Below are 18,757 nucleotides of genomic sequence, written 5' to 3' on the forward strand. Positions count from 1 at the left end.
ACAGTTCTATTTTTGTTTCATCAGACCAGAGGACATTTCTCCAAAAAGTACAATCTTTGTCCCCATGTGCAGTTGCAAACCGTAGTTAGGCTTTTTTTATGATGGTTTTGGAGCAGTTGCATCTTCCTTGCTGAGCGGACTTTCAGGTTATGTCGATATAGGACTCGTTTAACTGTGGACATAGATACTTTTGTACCTGTTTCCTCCAGCATCTTCACAAGGTCCTTTGCTGTTGTTCTGGGATTGATGTGCACTTTTCGCACCAAAGTGAGGTAATGAGTTATAAGTGAGGTAATCTGTCTGTAAACAGTTGTTGAAAAAATTACATGAAACAAAGTAGATGTCCTAACCGACTTGCCAAAACTATAGTTTGTTAACAAGAAATTTGTGGAGTGGTTAAAAAACAAGTTTTAGAGACTCCAACCTAAGTGTATGTTCACTTCCGACTTCAACTGTATAACAAATGTATATCATTTCTGCTCGGTATGTAATTGTATCTCTTTAAACTGTTTGGATTGATGTAACACAGGGCACCATTGAAAAAGAGACCTTGTTCTAAATTGGGATTTTCTGTATAAATAAAGGTACAAAGAAAAAGGAGTGCACAATCATGGCAACACACTCTTTGAAATAAACATGTTTGATAAGTATAATAAATCTATGTAGAAAATAAAGACCTGCAAAATTTAGCAGGTGCATAGCATTTACCGCTACAACATATTTCAATTGGAGTTTAAATGTCAAAATCAAAGTAATGTAGCTAACTACTATAGGAAAAATACAGCTGTTGAATAAACAAATCAACTACCACATTTTTACTGAGTAAGAATAATGCTTAAGCAGGTTTAATCAATCTGAAAATACTATATAATCATTCAGGTCTGAACTGTGAATTGAATGAAATCATTGTTTTAAGAAACTTTAAAAGAGCATCTACTCATCTAATACAGCTAGGCGATGAACAGACAACTATCACAACGTTGACTCTAGTCTATTGCATGCAATGTCTTTGCAGCTCTGCCCACACTTTAAGCAAAGAATCCAAAGGCAGGAAAAGGAAAATAATAGGTGGGAACCTTTTGGGAACAGGATTCATTACTACACTGAACAAAAATATAAATGCAACATGCAACAATTTCAACTATTTACTGAGTTACAGTTCATATAGGGAAATCAGTCAATTTAAATAAATTAATTAGGCCCTAATCTATGGATTTCATATGACTGGGCAGGGGCACAGTCATATGAAATCTGGGCTTTATTCCAGACATAAATACTCCTCAGTTTCATCAGTTGTCCAGGTGGCTGGTCTCAAATTATCTTACAGGTGAAGAAGCTGGGTGTGGAGGTCCTGGGCTGGCGTGGTTACACGTGGTCTGCGGTTGTGAGGCCGGTTGGACGTACTGACAAATTCTCTAAAACAAAGTTGGAGGCGGCTTATGGTAAAGAAATTAACATTAAATTCTCTGGCAACAACTCTGGTGGAAATTCCTGCAGTCAGCATGCCAATTGCACACTCTCTAAAAACTTGAGACTGTGGCATTGTGTTGTGTGACAAAAATTCACATTTTAGAGTGGCCTTTTATTGTCCTCAGCACAAGGTGCACCTGTGTAATGATCATGCTGTTTAATCAGTTTCTTGATTATGCCACACCTGTCAGGTGGATTGATTATCTTGGCAAAGGAGAAATGCTCACTAACAAGGGTGTAAACAAATTTCTGCACAACACTTGAGAGAAATAAGCAATTTCTGGTATCTTTTATTTCAGCTCATGAAACATGGGACCAATACTTTACACGTTGCGTTCCTATGTTTGTTCAGTATAATTAGAATAAAATTAAGATTATTAAGACTATAAGATTACCATTAATTGTGATGAGGCTGATTTGAAAACCAACATGCTGTCACGATCGTCGTAAGGAGCGGACCACAATGCAGCGTGGTATGTGTTCATGATGATTTTTTTATTAAAGAAAGCACTGAACACTGAATACAAACTATACAAAACAATAAACAAATAATGACCGTGAAGCTATAATGAGAACTGTGCTGACACAAGCAACTAACATTGACAATCACCCACAAACAAACAGTGAAACCCAGGCTTCCTAAGTATGATTCTCAATCAGAGACAACTAATGACACCTGCCTCTGATTGAGAACCATACTAGGCCGAAACATAGAAAGGGCCCCGAGGATTTTCCACAAGTTCTCACGGTGAACACGACCGAATGGCTCCTTAAAATCAATAAATCTGATGTAAAGGGGCACTGCTCCCAAGGCACTGCTCAATGATTTTGCCTAGGTCGAAGATCCTCTTCCTTTGCGGAACCCTGCTTGTTCTTGCCTGAGTTTATCATCGACAGCCGTATCAATCCTTTTTGAGGAGTATCCTGCAGAAGATTCTGCTGTGGATGGAGAGGAGTGTTATACAGCATCTTGCCAGTTGTCACACTCACTGAGGTTTCCTTTCTTTAGCAGCTTGAATTCAAGGCCATTACTCCAGCCTTGTGGTATGACGTTGTGCTCACAGATCTTACAAAAGATACCAGTCAGCACCTTGGTAGCTGTGTTGACATCAGCTTTAAGAAGCTCAGCCTGCAGAGAGTTAATCCCTGGAGCTTTGCCCCTCTTCATAGCCTTTATGGCTGCTTTGACCTCTGCTTCATCTGGTGCACTGGTATTAATGCCATTGATGTCATCCAATGGTGGTGGATCTGCTGGGTCATTATTCTTTGGACAGTTGAGGACCTCTTCAAAGTGCTGGACCCATCTTGTAGCGTGTTCCTTTTTAGTTGTTATCATTTCACCTGGTTTGTCGTTGACTGGCATTGTGTGGTTGTTACCTGATATACAGTTCTCCTCTTGGTGCAGCTTGTTCTGTTTTGCTGGCCAGTTCCTGGACAAAGGCTTTCTTATCCCTCAGAGCGCTTTTTTCTTCTTTGTCCTTGGTCTTATATTCCTGCTGTGCTTGCTCGATCAGTCTAGTTGATTTTGCGTTGAGGAATTGCTGAGGATAAAATGCTGAAATGTGTTTGTGGTGAGAGAGAAACATTGCAAATGTATCCAAATTCCAATGTAATCTCAAATTGGTCAGATACTATGACAATTCCTCTAAGCACCATTGATAAGAAATCGACAATGACTGCATTTGCAAAAGGCTTGAAAGTTGAATTTGTGTCTTTACACCAGGGTCAATTCCATTTAAATTCCAGTCAATTAAAAAAGTAAACCACATTCCAATTCCAAATTGTCCTTATTTAAAAACATTGAGGATAATTGGAATGTCAGTGTACTTCCTGAATTGACTGGAATTTAAATGGAATTGATCCCAACCCTGCTTTACACATTACTATCTAATTTTGATTATACATTATACATTACTAATCAATTTTGATAGCTGCAGTTTAAAAATGTACAGTAACAGAATATTCTGACTAATGGAGGAACTGTGTAATTCAATGGGATCTCAGTATTAGGGCTGGAAATTGGGATCATACAATATGTGCTGCTATTCTCACGATTCTATATATATTGCGATTCGATACTGCGATTGTATTGCGATTTGATGTTCCAAACATGTAACTGTATCAATTTTTCCCCCTTATTTTGATTTTATTCTCACATTTTCTTGAAAAATGGTCACAATAGTGATTGATATAAAGGTGTCGGTTTCAGTAATATCAAAGGTATCACATATTGCAGGACAAATGTTTCTGTTTCCATCAGGCCTGTCATTCAAAAAATTTTCGGTGACATGTACTTTATACTCATAAAAACGTTGGATGGAAACCTGGTAACGGTCATCAATCAGTCTAAAGGCCTGTCTATAATTCTCAAATGTGTTTGTTACTAGCTAGACACTTGTCAAGGAGAACAATTTTTGCTGTTTTATCTGCACTATTTAGATAAGGAAGTCAAGACATGCTGATACTGTAGTGGGCCTACATGCTCTTGTTGTATGGCTGCTTAGTACAACTGTAATGAGCACGATGGGAGACAGAGAGCAGGGCGCAGCAGGTGTTTATTTGTAAAGGACCACAGGAGGAGGCATGTAGCAGGGTCCAGGGGCATGAAGAAGTTCAAACACAGGGGTCCAAAAAGGCAACAATACAGGTAAGAAAAAGGCTAGTAACGTTGTAAGGGAGGTCAGGCAGTAGGTTGATAACAGGCAATCCGATAGGCTAAAGTACAGGCAGGGAATAGGCAAAAGGCGTCGTTAGTGAGGTAGGTGAAAACTACGTTCATCTGTACAAACAATAGTACGCAAGTATAAACACCATGGGACAACGCAGCCGTCATACCGCTCAGGAAGAAGATGCGTTCTGTCTCCTAGAGATGAACGTACTTTGGTGCGAAAAGTGTAAATCAATCCCAGAACAACACCAAAGTACCTTGTGAAGATGCTGGAGGAAACAGGTACAAAAGTATCTATATCCACAGTAAAACGAGTCCTATATTGACATAACCTGAATGGTCGCTCAGCAAGGAAGAAGCCACTGCTCCAAATTCGCCATAAAAAAACAGACTACGGTTTGCAACAACACATGGGGACAAAGATGATGAAACAAAAATAGAACTGTTTGCCCATAATGACCATCGTTATGTTTGGAGGAAAAAGGGGCTTGCAAGCCGAAGAACACCATCCCAACCATGAAGCACGAGGTTGGCAGCATCATGTTGTGGGGGTGCTTTGCTGCAGGAGGGACTGGTGCACTTCACAAAATAGATGGCATCATGAGAGTGGAAAATATGTGGATATATTGAAGCAACATCTCAAGACATCAGTCAAAAAGTTAAAGCTTGGTCGCAAATGGGTCTTCCAAATGGACAATGACCCCAAGCATACTTCCAAAGTTGTTGCAAAATGGCTTAAGGACAACAAAGTCAAGGTATTGGAGTGGCCATCACAAAGCCCTGACCTCAATTCTATAGAACATTTGTGGGCAGAACTGAAAAAGCATATGCGAGCAAGGAGGCCTACAAACCTGAGTCAGTTACACCAGCTCTGTCAGGAGGAATGGGCCAAAATTCACCCAACTTATTGTGGGAACCTTGTGGAAGGCTATCGAAAATGTTTGACCCAAGTTAAACAATTGAAAGGCAATGCTACCAAATACTAATTTAGTGTATGTAAACTTCTGACCCACTGGGAATATAATGAAAGAAATAAAAGCTGAAATAAATAATTCTCTCTACTATTATTCTGACATTTCACATTCTTAAAATAAAGTGGTGATCCTAACTGACCTAAAACAGGGAGTTTTAACTGGGATTAAATCTCAGGAATTGTGAAGAACTGAGTCTAAATGTATTTAGCTGTATTTAAACTCAGGAATTGTGTATTTAAACATCCGACTTCAACTGTATGTAACAGAGCTATGACAGAGGCTTTTTCAATTCCAACAATGTCAGACTGAATAGACGCATAGCACAGATTGAATGACTGACTCCCCAGTTCAACATCAGTTCACCTGTTGAAACAAAGACGCAGACAGTTTGACACCTTTTAAACTGCTCTTAAACGCTAGTAAAACTAAATGCAGGCTCTTCAACCGATCGCTGCCCGCACACACCCGCCCGCCTAGCATCACTAACTCTGGACGGTTCTGAATTAGAATATGTCGACAACTATAATACGTAGGTGTCTGGCTAGACTGTAAACTCTCCTGACAGACTCAAATGAAGCATCTCCAATCCAAAATTACATCTAGAATTGACTTCCTATTTCGCAACAAAGTCTCCTTCACTCATGCTGCGAAACATACCCTCGTAAAACTGACTATCCTACCGATCCTTGACCTCGGCGATGTCATTTACAAAATAGCCTTCAACACTCTACTCAGCAAATTGGATGCAGTCTATCACAATGCCATCTGTTTTGTCACCAAAGCCCCATATACTACCCACCATTGCGACCTGTATGCTCTCGTTGGTTGGTCCTCGCTACATATTCGCCGCCAAACCTACAGGTTCCAGGTCATCTATAACTCTTTGCTAGGTAAAGCTCTGCCTTATCTCAGCTCACTGGTCACCACAGAAACACCTACCCGTAGCACTGCTCCAGCAGGTATATTTCACTGTTCATCCCCAAGGGAAACACCTACTTTGTCCACCTTTCCTTCCTGCTCTCTGCTGCCAATGACTGGAACGAATTGCAAAAATCACTGAAGTTGGAGACTTACAGTATATCTCCCTCACTAACTTCAAGCATCGGCTGTCAGAGCAGCTTACAGATCGCTGCAGCTGTACACAGCCCATCTGTAAATAGCCCATCCAACCTACTACCTACCTTATCTCCATATTTGTTTTTTCTGCTCTTCTGCACACCAGTATTTCTACTTGCACATCCTCATCTGCACATCTATCACTCCAGTGTTAATTGCTAAATTGTAATCACTTCGCCACTATTGCCTATTTATTGCCTTACCTCCTTACTTAGTTTGCACAAACTGTATACAGATTTTCTATTGTGTTATTGACTGTACATTTGTTTATCCCATCTGTAACTCTGTGTTGCTTTCTTTTCACTGCTTTGCTTTATATTGGCCGTGTCGCAGTTGTAAATGAGAACTTGTTCTCAACTGGCCTACCTGGTTAAATAAAGGTGAAATAAAAATAAAAAATAGCCTCTAGCCATCTCTCCTTCCCTGTTGACAGCCTGCACTAGCACAGTGAGAACATTCTCCAGCCAGCACTCCGGGACATTTTCCAATAGCTTTCAGCACACCCTCTGCCACACCATGTCTGAGCGGGTGCAGGTGGAGAAGCCAGGGGCCAGCACCTCAGTCACCAACCCTGCAGAAAGAGACACACAATTATCTAACTCTTCTGATGAATGGAAAAGGGTTTCAGTTGAAAATCATAAATGCAGGAGGAACACATATTGAATGCAGCCTTTACTTACCACTGTGTCCCTGAACACAAGGCTTCCCCAGTACATGGGCCACAAAACTCAGGGAGCAGTATTTTCCATCTGGCAACAACAGTGTATTGACAGTGAGTGACACACAATAACATACATGTTCGATATAGACAATTAAAGTTAAAACAGCCATAAACAGGCCCTTTAATCAGAAAGTGCTATACTGCATTAAATAATTACCATCTTCTGCATGGAAATACAAACCTCTGAGCCTGACAGGTTCTCTCCAGCGCAATCTAATGACGTTTATAAAATATATAAATATATATATAAAATGTGAATCACATTTTTATTTGGCGTACCCCCAACGGTATTCCGCATACCCCTGGGGGTGTCGAGTTCAACAGGGAGACGACAAAGACATCTATGCGTAAATATGTTCAATTTCTTTTCCGAATGAGCGGTCGTTTATGTGCAAAGTATTCATATTCCCATGAGCGTAGCTTCCAAATGTATGTACGAGAATTTGACTGTCTCTCCCTCTCTTTACATACCCCTCCCATTTCCATTGTGTAACCAAACGGTCATGCTTTTGTTAGTCCACTAGGGACCTGTTTTCATTGTATGTAATCAATAACCTATGCTGTATATGTGTTTACGTATTCTATGTGCTGATTTAGTTAGTTAGTAAAGAAACAATTAAGCCAATTGTGTATCGCTAATTAATCACTTAGGTTAGGGTTCGTGCAGATATCCAAGGATTATGCAACATTCAGAATGAGACTGATGAGATAATAATTAATAATTGACTGTTATTGATGCAAGAGATATTTAGATAAACTCGAAAGATTAAGTCGGGAGATAGTAACAGTAAACAACTGTTCCCGTGGTGCCCCAAATTCCTAATGAGTTAATTGTTACATTAATAATTTAATTGAGTAATAAACATAGGTAATTATAGCAGTCATCACATTAATGATAGTCACTTCACGACAGAAGACACAATGTAGGTAAGCTAATTGATGTCCCTCTTACTGCCCTGGATGACTCTGCTGATCCTACAGCTATTGTGTGCAGTAATCATATGCCTATGAACCAGAGTTTTACTGTTAGCACTAATATGGTGTGCCCTAGCAGGAAGTCCACTGTGTGCAGCTCACCCTGCACTAACATAAATAACCCAAGCATGTCTACCTTTGCTTAGCTTCCCAGTGAAGCAAGAAAAACAATCAACATCCCCAGAAAAGTGTTAAAAATAGCCCACGTTAACATATGTAGCTTAAAAAACAAGGTTCATGAAATCAATAATTTGCTAGTAACAGATGACATTCATATTCTGACAATCTCTGAAACTCACTTAGATAATACCTTTGAGGGTACAGTGATAGCAATACATGCTTATAAGATCTACAGAAAATACAGAAATGCCAATGGTGGAGGTGTTGCTGTTCATATTCAGAACCACATTCCTGTAAAGATTAGAGAATATCTCATGTTAAATACTGTTGAAGTAATATGGTTACAGGTTCATCTGCCTCACCTAAAGTCCATTATGGTGGGAACTATAGACCACGAGTGCTAACAGTCAGTATCTGGCTAACATGTTTGAAATGTTTGATAGTGGATGTGATATCAATAGAGGTATATTATTAGTATTTCTGGGTGATTTAAATATTGACTGGCTTTCATCAGGCTGTCCACTCAAGAGAAAGCTTCAAACTACCAGGGTAGCTACAAACAGCAACATGTATTGATCACATCTTTACTAATGCTGCAGAAATGTGTTTGAAAGCAGTATCCAAATCCATTGGATGCAGTGATCACAATATAGTAGCCATATCTATGAAAACCAAAGTTCCAAAGGCTGGACCTAATATAAGAGGTCATACAATAAGTTTCATAGCGATTCCTATGTTGTTGATGTAAAGAATATTTGTTGGTCCGTGGTGTGTAATGAGAAGCAAACAGACGCTGCACTTGACACATATGTAATTGCTTCCTCCCAGTTACTAACAAGCATGCACCCATTAAGAAAATGACTGTGAAAACTTAAAATGTGTGGGTGGGGGGGGGGGGGGGGGGGGGGGGGGGAGGGGGAAGCAAACAATGCTCAATTTTTCATTGAATCAGATGGCTCATTCATCACAAAACCCACTACTTTAATGATTTTCTCATTGGCAAGATTAACAAATTTAGGCATGACATACCAGCAACAAATACTGACACTACACATCCAAGCATATCTGACCAAATGATGAAAGACAAGCATTGTAATTTTGAATTCCGTAATGTAAGTGTGGAAGATACAAAAAAATTATTGTTGTCTATCAACAATGACAAGCCTCTAGGGTCTGACAACTTGGATGGAAAATAACTGAGGATAATAGTGGACGATATTGCCACTCCTATTTGACATATCTTCATTTTAGAGAGGATCTCATGTTAGATCTCATGTTTAGAGGAAGGCCCTAAAAATTGTCAAGGACTCCAGCCACCCTAGTTATAGACTGTTCTCTCTGCTACCGCATGGCCATAAGACTCCTGAACAGCTAATCAAATGGCAACCCGGACTATTTGTATTCCCCCCCCCCCCCCCCTTCTACGCTGCTGCTACTCTGTTATTATCTATGCATAGTCTTTTTAATAACTCTACTAACATGTACATATTACCTCAACACCAGTACCCCCTGTATATAGCCCCGTCATTGTTATTTACTGCTGCTCTTTAATTATTTGTTATTCTTATCTCTTAGGTTTTTTTTTGGGGGGGGGGGGGGTTATTTTCTTAAAACTGCATTGTTGGTTAAGGGCTTGTAAATAAGCATTTCACTGTTGTATTCAGCGCATGTGACAAATCAAATTGTATTTCACACCTACTAGAAAGTGTGTGCAAAAGGAAGCAAAATTATTCCCCTACCTAAGGATAGTAAAGCCCCCTTTACTGGCTCAAATAGCCGCCAATCAGCCTTTTACCAACCGTTTGTAAACTTTTTTTTTTTAAATGGTGTTTGACCAGATACAATGCTTTTTTACAGCAAAGAAATTGACTACAGAGTTTCAGCATGCTTATAGGGAAGGATATTCAACAAGCACAGCACACAAATAACTGATGATTGGTTGAGAGAAATGAATGATAAAAAGATTGTGGGGGCTGTTTCAGTGCGTCTTTTGACATTATCGGTCATAGTCTGCTGCTGGAAAAACGTATGTCTTATGGCTTTACACCCCCTGCTATATTGTGGATAAAGAGTTACCTGTCTGACAGAACACAGAGGGTGTTCTTTAATGGAAGCCTTTACAACAAAATCCAGGCAGAATCAGGAATTCCCCAGGGCAGCTGTCTAGGCCCCCCCTTTCAATCTTTACTAACGACATGCCACTGGCTTTGAGTAAAGTATGTGTGTCTATGTATGCGGATGACTCAACACTATACAGGTCAGCTACCACAATGACTGAAATGACTGCACCACTTAACACAGAGCTGCAGTTAGTTTCAGAATGGGTGGCAAGGAATAAGTTAGTCCTAAATATTTAAAAAACTAAAAGCATTGTATTTGGGACAAATCATTCACTAAACCTCAACTAAATCTTGTAATGAATAATTTGGCAATTGAGCAAGTTGAGGAGACTAAACTGCTTGGAGTAACTCTGGATTGTAAATGGTCATGGTCAAAACATATAGATACAACAGTAGCTAGGATGGGGAGAATTCTGTCCATAATAAAGTGCTTATCTACCTTCTTAACAGCACTATCAACAAGGCAGGTCCTACAGGCCCTAGTTTTGTCACACCTGGACTACTGTTCAGTTGTGTGGTCAGGTGCCACAAAGAGGGACTTAGGAAAATTGCAATTGGCTCAGAACAGGGCAGCACGGCTAGCCCTTGGATGTACACAGAGAGCTTACATTAATAATATGCATGTCAATCCCTCCTGGTTCAAAGTGGAGGAGAGATTTACATCATCACTACTGTGAGAGGTATTGACATGTTGAATGCACGAGCTCTCTGTTTGAACTACTGACACACAGCTTGGACACCCATGCATACCCCAAACAGACTATGGGAGGTGCACAGTACTACATAGATCCATGAAAACATGGAACTCTATTCCACATCAAGTAACTCATGCAAGTAGAAACATTTGATTTAAAAAACAGATAAAAAACATACCTTATTGAAGAGCTGGGACTGTGAAGCAACACAAACATAGGCACAAACACAATCTTTGGTAAAAAAACAACTAGTACATGGGAGAGGTGGGACTTGCAACACGTCAAGCGTCTAAAATAGAACCAAGTTACATGCTGACCAAACCAATCATGTTGCGTTGGCGAGCGTTGCAAAATAAATGTACACATACATGTTATTCAACAATTTCATCCAAACTGCTCATGGGCATCTGCTTAGCCAGGGACTAAAATAGAACTTGGTTCTATTTTAGACACTTGACTTGCTGCAAGGCTCACCTCTACCCGTTGGTTTTTACGAACATATACCCAAGTGGGTGATTGACAAAATCTGGTAGGGATAGACAAAATCAACATGTGCACAATGACAAATCAAATTCAATTTTAATTGGTCACACACACGTGATTAGCAGATGTTATTGCGGGTGTAGCGAAATGCTTGTGCTTCAGTAATATCTAACAAATTACACAACATATACCCAATACACACAAATCTAAGTAGGAATGAATTTAGACTATTTTTATTTTATTTCACCTTTATTTAAGCAGGTAAGCCAGTTGAGAACAAGTTCTCATTTACAACCGCGACCTGGCTAAGATAAAGCAAAGCAGTTCAACACATACAACAACACAGAGTTACACATGGAATTAACAAATGTAGTCAATAACGCAATTGAACAAATCTATATACAGTGTGTGCAATTGAGGTAAGATTAGGGAGGTAAGGCAATAAATAGGCCACAGTGGAGAAATAATTACAATTTAGCAATTAAACACTGGAGTGATAGATGTGCAGAAGATGAATGAGCAAGTAGAGATACTGGGGTGCAAGGGAGCAAAAAAATAAATAACAATATGGGGATGAGGTAGTTGGATGGGCTATTAACAGATTGGCTATGTACAGGTGCAATGATCTGTGAGCTGCTCTGACAGCTGATGCTTAAAGTCAGTGAGGGAGATATGAGTCTCCAGCTTCAGTGATTTTGGCAATTCGTTCCAGTCATTGGCAGCAGAGAACTGGAAGGAAAGGCGACTAAAGAGGAATTGGCTTTGGGGTGACCCGTGAAATATACCTTCTGGAGCGCGTGCTATGGTTGGGTGCTGCTATGGTGACCAGTGAGCTAAAATAAGGCTGGGCTTTACCTAGCAAAGACTTACAGATGACCTGGAGCCAGTGGGTTTGGCGACAAATATGAAGCGAAGGCCAACCAACGAGAGCATTCAGGTCGCAGTGGTGGGTTGTATACAGGGCTTTGGTGACAAAATGGATGGCACTGTGATAGACTGCATCCAATTTGCTGAGTAGAGTGTTGGAGAATATTTTGTAAATGACATTGCCGAAGTCAAGGATCGGTAGAATAGTCAGTATTCCGAGGAAGCCGATTCTAGATTTAATTTTGGATTGGAGATGCTTAATGTGAGTTTGGAAGGAGAGTTAACAGTCTAACCAAACACCTAGGTATTTGTAGTTGTCCACATATTCTAAGTCAGAACCGTCCAGAGTAGTGATGCCGGACGGGCTGGCAGCGATCGGTTGAAGAGCATGCATTTAGTTTTACTTGCATTTAAGAGCAGTTGAAGGCCACAGAAGGAGAGTTGTTTGGCATTGAAGCTCGTCTGGAGGTTAGTTAACACAGTGTCCAAAGAAGGACCAGAAGTATACAGAATGGTGTCATCTGCGTAGAGGTGTATCAAAGAATCACCAGCAGCAAGAGCGACATCATTGATGTATACAGAGAAAAGAGTCGGTCTGAGAATTGAACCCTGTGGCACAACCATAGAGACTGCCAGAGGTCCGGACAACAGGCTCTCAGATTTGACACACTGAACTCTTGTCTGAGAAATAGTCGGAGAACCAGGCGAGACAGTCATTTGAGAAACCAAGGTTGTTGAGTCTGCCGATAAGAATGTGGTGATTGACAGAGTCGAAAGGCTTGGCCAGGTCGACGAATACGGCTGCACAGTATTGTCTTTTATCGATGGCGGTTATGATATCGTTTACGACCTTGAGCGTGGCTGAGGTGCACCCATGACCAGCTCGGAAACCAGATTGCATAGCGGAGAAGGTTTGGTGGGACTCAAAATGGTCGGTGATCTGTTTGTTAACTTGGCTTTCGAAGACCTAAGAAAGACAGGGTAGGATAGATATAGGTCTGTGACAGTTTGGGTCCGGATGACCGCGGCAGCTTTCTAATCTTTGAGGTTCTAAGACAATACGAAAGAGAGGCTGAACAGGCTAGTACTAGGGGTTTCAACAATTGTGTACAATCATTTTAGAAAGAGAGGGTCCAGATTGTCTAGGCCAGCTGATTTGTAGGGGTCCAGATTTTGCAACTCTTTCAGAACATCAGCTGTCTGGATTTGGGTGAAGGAGAAACGGGAGAGGCTTGGGCATGTTGCTGTGTGGGGTACAGGGCTGTTGACCGGGGTAGGGGTAGCCAGGTGGAAAGCATGGCCAGCCGTAGAAAAAGGCTTATTGAAATTCTCAAATATCGTGGATTTATCGGTGGTGACAGTGTTTCCTAGCCTCAGTGCAGTGGGCAGCTGGGAGGAGGTGCTCTTATTCTCCAAATTTCTGCTTGAAAAAGCTAGCTTTTTATTTCCTAACTGCCTGTGTATGTTGGTTCCTAACTTCACTGAAAAGTTGCATATCGCGGGGGATATTCTATGGTAATGCAGGATGTTTTTGTTTTGGTCAAGGACAGTCAGGTCTGGAGTGAACCAAGGGCTATATCTGTTCCTGGTTCGATTTTTTTTTGAATGGGGCATGCTTATTTAAGATGGTGAGGAAAGTACTTTTAAAGAATAACCAGGCATCCTCTACTGACAGAATGAGGACAATATCCTTCCAGGAAACCCGGGCCAGGTTGGTTAGAAAGGCCTGCTCGCTGAAGTGTTTTAGGGAGCGTTTGATAGTGATGAGGGGTAGTCGTTTGACTGCGGACCCATTACGGACGCAAGCAACGAGACAGTGATCGCTGAGATCCTGGTTGAAGACAGCAGAGGTGTATTTAGAGGGCAGTTTGGTCAGTGTTTACGGATTTGGGGTTGTACCTGGTAGGTTCATTGATAATTTGTGTGAGATTGAGGGCATCTAGCTTAGATTGTAGGACGGCCGGGGTGTTAAGCATGTCCCAGTTTAGGTCACCTAACAGTACGAGCTCTGAAGATAGATGGGGGGCAATCAATTCACAAATGGTGTCCAGGGCACAACTGGGTGCTGAAAGTTGTCTATAACAAGCGGCAATGGTGAGAGACTTGTTTTTGGAAAGGTGGATTTTTAAAAGTAGAAGCTCAAATTGTTTGCGCACAGACCTGGATAGTATGACAGAACTCTGCACGCTATCTCTGCAGTAGATTGCAACTTCGCCCCCTTTGGCAGTTCTATCTTGTCTGAAAATGTTATAGTTAGGGATGGAAATTTCCAAATGTTTGGTGGCCTTCCTAAGCCAGGAGTCAGACATGGCTAGGACATCCGGGTTGGCTAAGTGTGCTAAAGCAGTGAATAAAACAAACTTAGGGAGGAGGCTTCATGAAACCAAGGATTTTACGGTTACAGAAGTCAACAAATGAGAGCTCCTGCGGAATGGGAGTGGAGTTCGGTACTGCAGGGCCTGGATTCATCTCTACAACACCAGAGGTGTAGGATAAGCTTATGGCTAAATACTATAAGAACTGGTCGTCTAGTGCATTCGGAACAGAGAGTAAAAGGAGCCTTAGGGGGACGTCGCGATGGAAGAGTGTTGTAGCCCCCTCGGACGGTTACGTCGGCAGACCAGTTATGATGGATCGGCAGGGCTACGTGTAGGCAGTAAAAGGGTCCAGGCCAATTGGCAAAATAGGTATTGCAGCCCAAGAAATTGTCTGATGGACCTCTTCAGCGAGCCGGGAGATAAACCTAGCATGAGGCTAGTTTCAGGCGAACTGGTGCTTGTTTCAGGACAGAGATGTTAGCAAGGAGTAGCCACTCGGAGAGCAGCTAGCAATCTGCGATGATCCAGGTGAAACGGTTCAGAGCTTGCGGTAGGAGTCCGGAGATGTGAAGAAAAAGCAGTCCGTATACTCTGGGTTGAATCGCACTGTGCAGACTGGCAGGAGTTGACGGGATAAGGCTAGCTGATGACCGCTAGCAGTGGCTAACTGACGACTAGCTAATTAGCTGGCTAGCTTCTGCTGGGGATTCCGGTTCTAAAGTATAGAAAATAGCAGATCCATCCCACATTGGGTGAGGCAGTTGAAGTCGGAAGTTTACATACAAATTAGCCAAATACATTGCTGACATTTAATCCTAGTAAAAAATCCCTGTCTTAGGTCAGTTAGGATCACCACTTCATTTTAAGAATGTGAAATGTCAGAATAATAGTAGAGAGAATGATTTATTTCACATTTTATTTCTTTCATCACATTCCCAATAGGTCAGAAGTTTACATACACTCAATTAGTATTTGGTAGCATTGCCTTTAAATTGTTTAACTTGGGTCAAATGCTTCGGGTAGCCTTCCACAAGCACAATGTTCTATGAGATTGAGGTCAGGGCTTTGTGATGACCACTCCAATACCTTGACTTTGTTTTCCTTAAGCCATTTTGTCATAACTTTGGAAGTATGCTTGGGGTCATTGTCCATTTGGAAGACCCATTTGCGACCAAGCTTTAACTTTTTGACTGATGTCTTGAGATGTTGCTTCAATATAACCCACATATTTTCCACTCTCATGATGCCATCTATTTTGTGAAGTGCACCAGTCCCTCCTGCAGCAAAGCACCCCCACAACATGATGCTGCCAACCCCGTCCTTCACGTCCGTCCTCCAAACGTTATGTTGGTCATTATTTTTTTTACCTTTATTTAACTAGGCAAGTCAGTTAAGAACCAATTCTTATTTTCAATGACGGCAAAGGAACAGTGGGTTAACTGCCTTGTTCAGGAGCAGAACGACAGATTTTTAACCTTCCGGTTACAAGTCCAATGCTCTAACCACTATTCTACCTGCCGCCCTGGCATTATGGCCAAACAGTTCTATTTTTGTTTTATCTGACCAGAGGACATTTCTCCAAATAGTACCGATGTTTGTCCCCATGTGCAGTTGCAAACCGTAGTCTGGCTTTTTTATGGCGGTTTTGGAGATGAGGCTTCTTCCTTGCTGAGAGTCCTTTCAGGTTACGTCAATATAGGACTCATTTTACTGTGGATATAGATACTTTTGTATCCAGCATCTTCACAAGATCCTTTGCTGCTGTTCTGGGATTGATTTGCACTTTTCACACCAAAGTGCGTTCATCTTTAGGAGACAGAACGCGTCTTCTTCCTGAGCAGTATGACGGCTGCGTGGTCCCATGGTGTTTATACTTGCGTACTATTGTTTGTACAGATGAACGTGGTACCTTCAGGCGTTTGGAACTTGCTCCCAAGGATGAACCAGACTTGGTTGATTTCTTTTGATTTTCCCATGACATCAAGCAAAGAGGCACTGAGTTTGAAGGTAGGCCTTGAAGTACATCCACAGGTTCACCTCCAATTAACTCAAATGATGTCAATTAGCCTATCAGAGGCTTCTAAAGCCAAAGACATACTTTTCTGTAATTTTTCAAGCTGTTTAAAGGCACAGTCAATTTAGTATATGTAAACTTCTGACCCACTGGATTTGTGGGTGAAATCCACAAATCCACAAAGTGAAATAATCTGTCTGTAAAAGATTGTTGGAAAAAAATACTTGTGTATTTGTAGATATCCTAACCGACTTGCCAAAACTATAGTTTGTTAACAAATTTGTGGAGTTGTTGAAAAATGAGTTTTAATGACTCCACCATAAGTGTACGTAAACTTTCGACTTCAACTGTACATATGGACGAGCGATGTCAGAGCGGAACGGACTAAGATACAGTAGAATAGTATTGGAAAAAAACAGTATATACATATGAGATGAGTAATGCAAGATATGTAAGCATTAAGTGAATGAGATACCGTAGAATAGTATAGAAAACTGTGTATACACGTGATTAATGCCAGATATGCAAACATTTTTAAAGTTACTAGTGTTCGATTCCTTAAAGTGGCCAGTAATTCCTAGTCTATGCCTTTTGGCAGCAGCCTCTAATGTGCTAGTGATGGCTATTTAACAGTCTGATAGCCTTGAGATAGACACTGCTTTGCAGTCTCTCCGTCCCAGCTTAGCTGGACCTGTACTGATCTCGCCTTCTGGATGATAGCGGGGTAAACAGGCAGTGGCTCGGGTGATTGATGTCCTTCATGAGCTTTTTGGCCTTCCTGTGACATCAGGTGCTGCTGGTGGTCTGGAGGGCGGGTAGTTTGCCCCCGGTAATTTGTTGGGCAGACCGCACCACCCTCTGGAAAGCCTTGCGGTTGCGGGCGGTGATGTAGCCTTACCAGGCGGTGATACAGCCCAGCAGGATGCTTTTAATTGTGTATCTGTAAAAGAAAAATTGAGGGTTTAAGGTGTCAAGCCACATTTCTTTAACCTCCTGAGGTTGAAGAAGCTCTGTTGTGTCTTCTTCACAACACTGTCTGTGTGGGTGGTCCATTTCAGTTTGTCAGTGATGTGTATGCCAAGGATCTTAAAGCTTTCCCGTCGATGTATGTAGGGGGTGTACCCTCTGCAGTTTCATTTAGTCCACAATCATCCCCTATGTTTTGTTGATGTTGCGTGAGAGGTTGTTTTCCAGGCACCACACTCCCAGAGCCCTCACCTCCTCCCTGTAGGCTGTCTCATCATCATTGGTAATCAAGCTGTTGTGTTGTCTGCAATTGAGTTGGAGGCGTGCTTGGCCACGCAGTCATGGGTGAACACATGGAGCCGGTTCGGTCATCATGTAAGGATGACACGGTTGTAAGTAGCAAAGTGTAAACACAGGTTGTAACATAGAAACAAAATGGACAGGGACAATGATTTAATGTTAGAGATGTCTCAACATGTGATGTCAAGTGTCACAACCTGGACAACTGCTGACCCTAGAGAAAAACCTAAGGAAATTTAATTGGGGAAGATGTCTCCCTCTATTTTGAGAAACACTGAACAAAAACTTCCAATACATAAAAAAAAAAGTTAATTGAAACAATTTCATTAGGCCCTAATCGATGGATGTTACAACTGGGAATACAGATATGGATTTGATGATAACAGACACCGTTTTTTTTTTTTACAGGTAGGTGTGTGGATCAGAAAACCAGTCAGTATCTGGTGTGACCACCATTTGCCTCATGAGGTGCAACAGGCACATCTCCTTCACATAGAGTTGATCAGGCTGTTGGTTGTGGCCTGTGGAATGTTGTCCCACTCCTCTTCAATGGCTGTACGAAGTTGCTGGATATTGGCAGGAACTGGAACATGCTGTCGTACATGTCGACCCAGAGCATCCCAAACATGCTTAATGGCTGAAATGTCCGGTGAGTATGCAGACCATAAAAGAACTGGGACATATTCAGCTTCCAGGAACTGTGTACAGATCCTTGTGACATGGGGCTGTGCATTATTATGCTGAAACATGAGGTGATGGCGGCGGATGAAAGGCACTACAAAGGGTCGTCAATAAATGCAATGGTGTTCATTATCCTTAACTTACGCCTGCCCATAACATAACCCCACCATGGGGCACTCTGTTCACAACGTTGACATCAGCAAACCGCTCGCCCACACACGCTGTCTGCCATCTGCCTGTTACAGTTGAAACCAGGATTCATCAGTGAA

Source organism: Oncorhynchus mykiss, chromosome 4 (genome assembly GCF_013265735.2).
Source record: "Oncorhynchus mykiss isolate Arlee chromosome 4, USDA_OmykA_1.1, whole genome shotgun sequence".
NCBI lineage: Eukaryota > Metazoa > Chordata > Actinopteri > Salmoniformes > Salmonidae > Oncorhynchus > Oncorhynchus mykiss.